At 42.0% G+C, this 6,838-nt stretch overlaps 1 long non-coding RNA gene across 1 annotated transcript; it reads left to right on the top strand.

Annotated features, from left to right (window-relative positions):
* The first annotated feature begins 4,271 nt into the window (after positions 1-4,271).
* On the top strand, positions 4,272-6,692 carry LOC121011421 (uncharacterized). The gene is made up of 2 exons (XR_005781618.1): positions 4,272-4,524; positions 6,483-6,692. It is a non-coding gene; the product is annotated as an uncharacterized LOC121011421 (long non-coding RNA).
* Positions 6,693-6,838: the final 146 nt, after the last annotated feature.

The raw sequence follows: 6,838 nt of genomic DNA, 5'->3' as shown, positions 1-6,838 counted from the left end.
GCACCAAATGAACATTTATCAGATGAAAGCTGGAAGGCTTATAAACTACTCCCCAAGTGCTTTGGAAACATTTAAGCCTTCATCAAGTGCTGTTCTATTTTGACCTGTTCTATAGGTAGAAGGAAAGCCCTTTGTGAATGGCAGCTTTTTTGTGAATGTTACAAAGGAATTAATAAATATGAACTCTGTAAAATGGAAAATCACTTCATAACTATGCACCCTGCCATTCTGTTGAGGTCTTTTGTAAAGAGAAAAATTTTTTTATGTTACAAAATGCTGTGCAAACCACATACAGTGTTTACAAATACTCTTATCACTTGGGCCATTTGGAATCTTTGTAAATGTTAAAGTGCTTTGTAAATGTCAAACCATTTTTAAAAACTACAAAATGCCCTGTAAACAACAAGGCATCCTGTATACTACAGAATACTCTGCAAATCTCAAACAGTCTTGCTGAAAGCAAAGAATATTTTTAAACGCAAAATGATCTGTCCACGTCAAATTGTCTGGTAATTAATTACAAAGTGCTCTTATACTGCAAAACACTTAATAATTTGGAGAGATAAATACATTGCTATATGCTTCATAATAAATTATTGACAAGAGGCAAAGTCTCTTACACAGTGTAAAGTGAGGTGGGAAACAAAGGCAAAAGAAAAAAATTAAGTATCCTTACAACTTACAGCCAATTGACAAGTCCTTGAGACAGGCAGTGACCTTCATCTGGGATCTCAGCTGCCTGGATGTTGACCCTTTGCTAAGGGTAAGCAGCAATCTTAGCTTAACATTTTCCAGACCCCTGCCTCAGGGTCCTGTGTCTACTTTAAACATAATAGAAATACCTTTGAAAACATCCTTTATCTCTACCTTCTCTAACAATCATTCTCCAAGCATATGGCCCACTGATACACATCTGAAGGGTCTCATGACTGAGATTTTACTAAGCATTCATAAATGACCTTTTCCTAACTATAGCTAGTCCCCTCAGAGTCCTGGAAACCTTGTTTTACAAATACCTTCGAGGCTTGTGATGTCCCTAACCCTCTCCCAACTTGAAGGCACATAATTGCCCTCACAAACCCCAGTGCAGCTCTTTTTGCCCATAGGTCCTGTCCCCGTGCTTTAATAAAACCACCTTTTGCACCGAAGATGTCTCAGGAATTCTTTCTTTTTTTAAAATTTTTTGTTAATGTTTATTTATTTTTGAGACAGAGAGAGACAGAGCATGAACGGGGGAGGGTCACAGAGAGAGGGAGACACGGAATCCGAAACAGGCTCCAGGCTCTGAGCGGTCAGCACAGAGCCCAACGCGGGGCTCGAACTCACCGACCGTGAGATTATGACCTGAGCTGAAGTCGGATGCTTAACCGACTGAGCCACCCAGGCGCCCCAGGAATTCTTTATTGACTGTTTGCTCCAAACCCCGACATTTCCACATCATAAAGTACTGAACACAGTAGATAACAAAGTAATTTGTAAATATCTGCATGTTTGTTGATGGTAACCTGCTTTGTTATGTGTGTGATTTGTTGGCTGTCCAATGTCCTCTCCTTCCCTTCCTCTCGAGCCTGGGTGGAATTCGTAGCTGCACTGGCCACTAGAATGCAGGGGAAGTGACACTGCCAGACTTTCAAAGCAAAGTCCTAAAAGGCAAGAGTTTCCCACCTGGCTCTCTCTGTGCTCCACCCTCCATTCTCTGATTCCCCATAAGACTGGTGCCAGGAGCCCCGATCTTGCCCCTGCTGGAGAATCCCTGGACTATTCCCTCAGCCCCTCCCAAGAAACCTCAATCCCACACAGCACAGCCATGGGCCAGAGCCCTTGGAGGAAAGATCAATGCCCTGTTTTCCTCCTAACGTTAGAGTATAGCTTCCCCAGCTTTCCTTCTGGCCACCTGCTCTGGTTGAGCCTGAGTCTTGCCATCTGGCGCCCCAATAAGGAAGGGAAGGAACATTGGTTAGCTCCATGTGTGACCTCAACTGCGACCTATCCCACAGCTGTGAAGTTGTAGCTCAGACTGTCTAAGGACCGTAATCTGAGATGTAGTAAGTCTCTCACCCACCTCAGACCCCCAGCCTCCCTTGTCCTGAGCACTGGGACCAAGCAACTGCCTGGGGTTGAGGCAGAGAGGATGGAATGGGAAAGGGGGGTTACTTTTCCTGACTGGAACCCCCCTACCCCCACATCTATTGTCTCAAACATAGGAACTAGCTACCTACAGGCCATCTCTCTCCATGGCACCCTTGGGAGTTGTCAGGCTCCTATGTGTCCATCTCTGCTCTCAGGCCAGTGACTTTGCCTCCTGGAGCCTCAACTCGAAGGTGAGGATTTATTTACATGGCAGTCACTTCAATAACACTCATTTGGTGCCAAGCTCCTCTGTCAGTATGGCCTCATTCAATCTTCAGTACTGCCTGGGTCTTCACAGAGACCCAAAGGCAGAGAATGAAAAACATCTGCTTTCCATTCCCGATGAAGAGTAAAACAAGTGCAGGGCCACCCTGTATTCAGTGTCCACAGTGGCACCGTTCACATGAGCCAAAAGGAGAAAACAATCCATGTGCCCATCACTTGATGAAGGGATAAACGCTGTGTGAGCATGAAATTAACTTGTTGGCCTTAAGCCAAGATGTTCAGGTTGCTCATCACAGCCTCACACGCCCTAACATAGGCCACAACTTTCTGCGGGGCCTCGGTCAAGTCCCCTGCCCTCCTGGGCCTCTTTTATTCCAGCTCTAGGGGACAGGATGATTCAACACTAAGACACCTACTATTTTTTAGACAGATCAAAGGAGAAAAATAATTTGCCCATTATGACAGGAGCTGAAAAGATATTTAAGAATACTCAAACCAAGGGCACATGGGTGGCTCAGTCAATTAAGCATCCGACTCTTGATTTCCACTCAGGTCATGATCTCATGGTTTGTAAATTCAAGCCCTGCATTGGGCTCCGTGCTGATGGTGCAGAGCCTACTTTGGATTCTCTCTCTCCATCTCTCTCTGCCCCTTACCCACTTGCGCTCTCTCTCAAAATATTAAAAAACAAAAGAATACCCAAATCAAATCCTGATCAAAATGTTTAAAAATGAAGAATCTGATGTAAAATAGAGGGGGGCAAAGGTCTTTCCTTAATTTGATTTAAAATTGAGAAAAATAATTTGGCTATTGTTGAAAGTGCTGCTATAAACATTGGGGTACAAGTGCCCCTATGCATCAGCACTCCTGTATCCCTTGGGTAAATTCCTAGCAGTGCTATTGCTGGGTCATAGGGGAGGGCACCTGTTGGAATGAGCACTGGGTGTTGTATGGAAACCAATTTGACAATAAATTTCATATTAAAAAAATAAAATAATAAAATTGAGAAGAATATATAATAGAATAACCATAAAATATATGGAAAGGGTCATAGACAGCATTAAGCTTAACAGAGAAAAAGAAAATATTCTTTTTTTTTTAAGCTCATATATTTATTTATGAGAGAGAGTGTGCACATGAGCAGGGGAGGGGCAGACAGAGAGAGTCCCAAGCAGGCTCTGTGCTGCCAGCACAGAACCTGACCTGGGGCTTGAACATACAAACTGTGAGATCAGGACCTGAGCTGAGATCAAGAGTCAGATGCTTAACCGACTGAACCACCCAGGTTCCCTGAGAAAATATTCCTTCTTAAGGTTCAGAACAGTCAAGATTTCTCACTATCACTACTATTATTTAACATGATTCTGTAAGTGCTAGCCCATGACATTAGGGAAAATCTTATGTTATGATTTAACATAAGAAAAAATTAAGTCAAAATATCATTATTTTCAGATGTTAACACCAAGAGAATAAATAAAAAAAACTATTATAGATAAAAGTAATATAAGGAAATTGCCCAGTTTTGACAAAAATATCCTACCCCCAAAAAGCCCACTGAACTTCTGATATACTAATTAAAACAATTTAAAATACTATGTTAAGGGGCACCTGAGTGGCTCAGTCAATTAAACATCCCATTTCGGCTCAGGTCATGATCTCACAGTTGGTGGTTTGAGCTCCGCATCAGGCTCTGTGCTGATGGCTCAGAGCCTGGAGCTACTTCAGATTCTGTCTTCCTCTCTCTCTGCCTCTCCCCCATTCATGCTCTGTCTCTCTCTCTCTCTCTCTCTCTCTCAAAAATAAACATTTAAAAATTTTAAATACTATGTTAAAAGAGTGCTACGGCCTGAATTGTGTCCCCCCCCGCCACACCCCCAAATTCATATGTCGAAGCCTTACCTCCCAGTGTGATGGTATTTGGAGAAGAGGCTTTCTTCTTCAATGAGGTCACAGGGGTAGGGCCTGTATGATGGGATTAGTGTCCGTGTAAAGAGAGGTAGAGACACCAGAGCCCAGAACTCTCTCTCTCTCTCTCTGCCTTGTGAGGACACAGCAAGGAGGCAGCTGTCTGCAAGCCAGGAGAAGAGGCTTCATGAGAACCCACCCATAGTGACACCCTGATCTTAGACTTTCAACCTCCACAACTGTGGGAAAATAAATGTCTGCTGGGTAAGCCCCCCACCCTGAGTTATGTCTATGTCATCCTGAGCTCGGTGAGACAAAGAGGCACTTTGAACTATAGCTTCAATCTCCTCCTGTTTCTTAGAAAAAAACTTAGCAAGAAATATGTAAAACCTAATTAAGAAAAAGAAAGTCCCACTTGCCAGCAAATGGTATGACCGTGGCTTCAATGGACACATTACCTTTTTGTTGGGGATATCTCAAATTTTAAAGTTGTCAAAGCTATCTAAATTAATCTGCAAATTTAAATTCATCCTGGTAAAACCCTAGTGGGATTTTTTGAGACCTTGACAAAATCATTTAAAAGTATACTTGGAAGAACAATGGGGTGCCTGGATGGCTCAGTTGGTTAAGAGTCCAACTTCAGCTCAGGTCATGATCTCGCAGTTTGTGGGTTCAAGCCCCACATCAGGCTCTGTGCTGACAGCTCAGAGCCTGGAGCCTGCTTTGGATTTTGTGTCTCCCTCTCTCTCTGCCCCTTCCCAACTTGCACTGTGTGTCTCTCTCTCTCTCAAAAATAAATAACCGTTAAAATTTTTTTAAAAAAATAAGCTTGGAAGAACAAAATGTGTTACAGGAACCATATAACTATCTGAGAAAGAAGAGGAATGGAGGGGGAATAGCCCTTGTAAAATATTAGAATATATTATATGGGTATAATAATTCAACTAGTATTGTAGCGCTAGGAAAGACAGATCAGTGAATCAGTGTCAATATGGGTCTGTATAAATAAGTGCAGAATAGACGTAAGGAGATTTAAAATTTTAGCATATGATCAATTCCAAGTCAGTGGCTAAAAGTTGAACTGTTTGATAAGTGAATCAAAGCACTTGTACAACCACAAGAGTTAATATCCCTTATATTTTTATGCCCTAAGTCCTTCCTGGGCCTCATTCTAGTCTGGGGCTTGGATTTTAACTGGCTCATAAGAAGTAAATCAACTAATTTTCCTCTTTTCCCTTCCCTACTGTTCTCTTTTTCATCTTACCTTTCTTTTATCTACCTATTTATCTATCCATCCATCCATCCATCCATCACCTACCTTTGTGTGTGTGCATGTATTTCATAAAAAATTTGGAAGGACATCCTCTGTAATATTAACACATCCGGGTTTTTAGAGCTCCTCTCTACTTGCTAGATGCGATTCTTCCCAACTAATAAATCAGTTAATAAAGCCACTTAGACTTTTTTTAAGCCTGATTTTGGTAGTGAATTACAGATGATTTTCACTTTCAATTTTATTGCTTCCTTGTTGGATACAAATTATAAAAAACAATAAAGTTATTTTTATTTTGAAAGAAAAGCTCAAATGCCTTTCTCAGTTCTTGGCACATAGCAGGTCCTCAATAATGGATCATTCATGTGTCTGCTCTTTGTCTGTTCATGTGTGAGCATGTGTGTGTGTTTGTCTTTCACCTAATCTCCATCGTTAGTTTAGTCTCTATCTTCCCCATTGTGCTCCCTCCTTTTCCTTCCTCACACTGTCTCTGTCCTTGGATATTTCTTGCTTTCTCTTCCCTTCAGAATCCTCATCGTTTTCAAAAACGTTCACCCGGTGTTTGGAGCTGGACAAAGGTAGAAAGTCACACAAGGGAGAGGTGGAGAGCAGGTGGGGATGGGCCCAACTTACCTAGGGAGAATGGAACAAAGGCTTCTTGCTTCTTGAAGTTGCCCTCCGCATCCAGGAGGTGGCCAGGGTGGAAGGCTTCTGGCTTCTCAAAGTGTAATGGATGATGGAGGACAGAGTTCAAGATGGGATACAGGGTTGTGCCCTAAGAGGGTGTCAAAGAGGACCCAAGTGGGTATCAACAAGGAGTGGCTGACTCACTTATGGTATATCCACAGTTGATAATAAGCCTCATCCACTCATGGCTCTACAGTTAGTGGTTGATTTATCGAAATAACGTTGCCCTATTTGGTTAATAGTTGTGTCCCGATCCCTCTAGCTATCCTCGCAGACTACCCTCTTCCCCAAATCTCTTTGGACTTCTCTATAACCCATCAACTAAAAGATTCACATCTGGATCACCGGAAGCCTCTAAAGACCCAACTCAAATACAAGAGGCAGGATCTACAGACATACCTTGGAAATATTGCAGGTGTTATTCCAGGCCACTGCAATGAAGTGGGTAGCCCGATAAAGTGAGTCAAATGAATTTTTTTGTTTCCCAGTGTATATAGAAGTTATGTTTACACTATGCTATAGTCTATTAGGTGTGCAATAGCATTATGTCTGAAACAAAGTTTAATAGTTAAAATTAGTTAATTTAAAAATACTCTGCTAAGAAATGCCAACCATTTT

This window comes from Herpailurus yagouaroundi, unplaced genomic scaffold (assembly GCF_014898765.1).
Source record: "Herpailurus yagouaroundi ecotype Mexico unplaced genomic scaffold, PumYag 194, whole genome shotgun sequence".
NCBI classification, from domain to species: Eukaryota; Metazoa; Chordata; class Mammalia; order Carnivora; family Felidae; genus Herpailurus; species Herpailurus yagouaroundi.
Note: the sequence above shows the minus strand (reverse complement) of the source record. Positions and strands in the feature narration are given on the sequence as shown.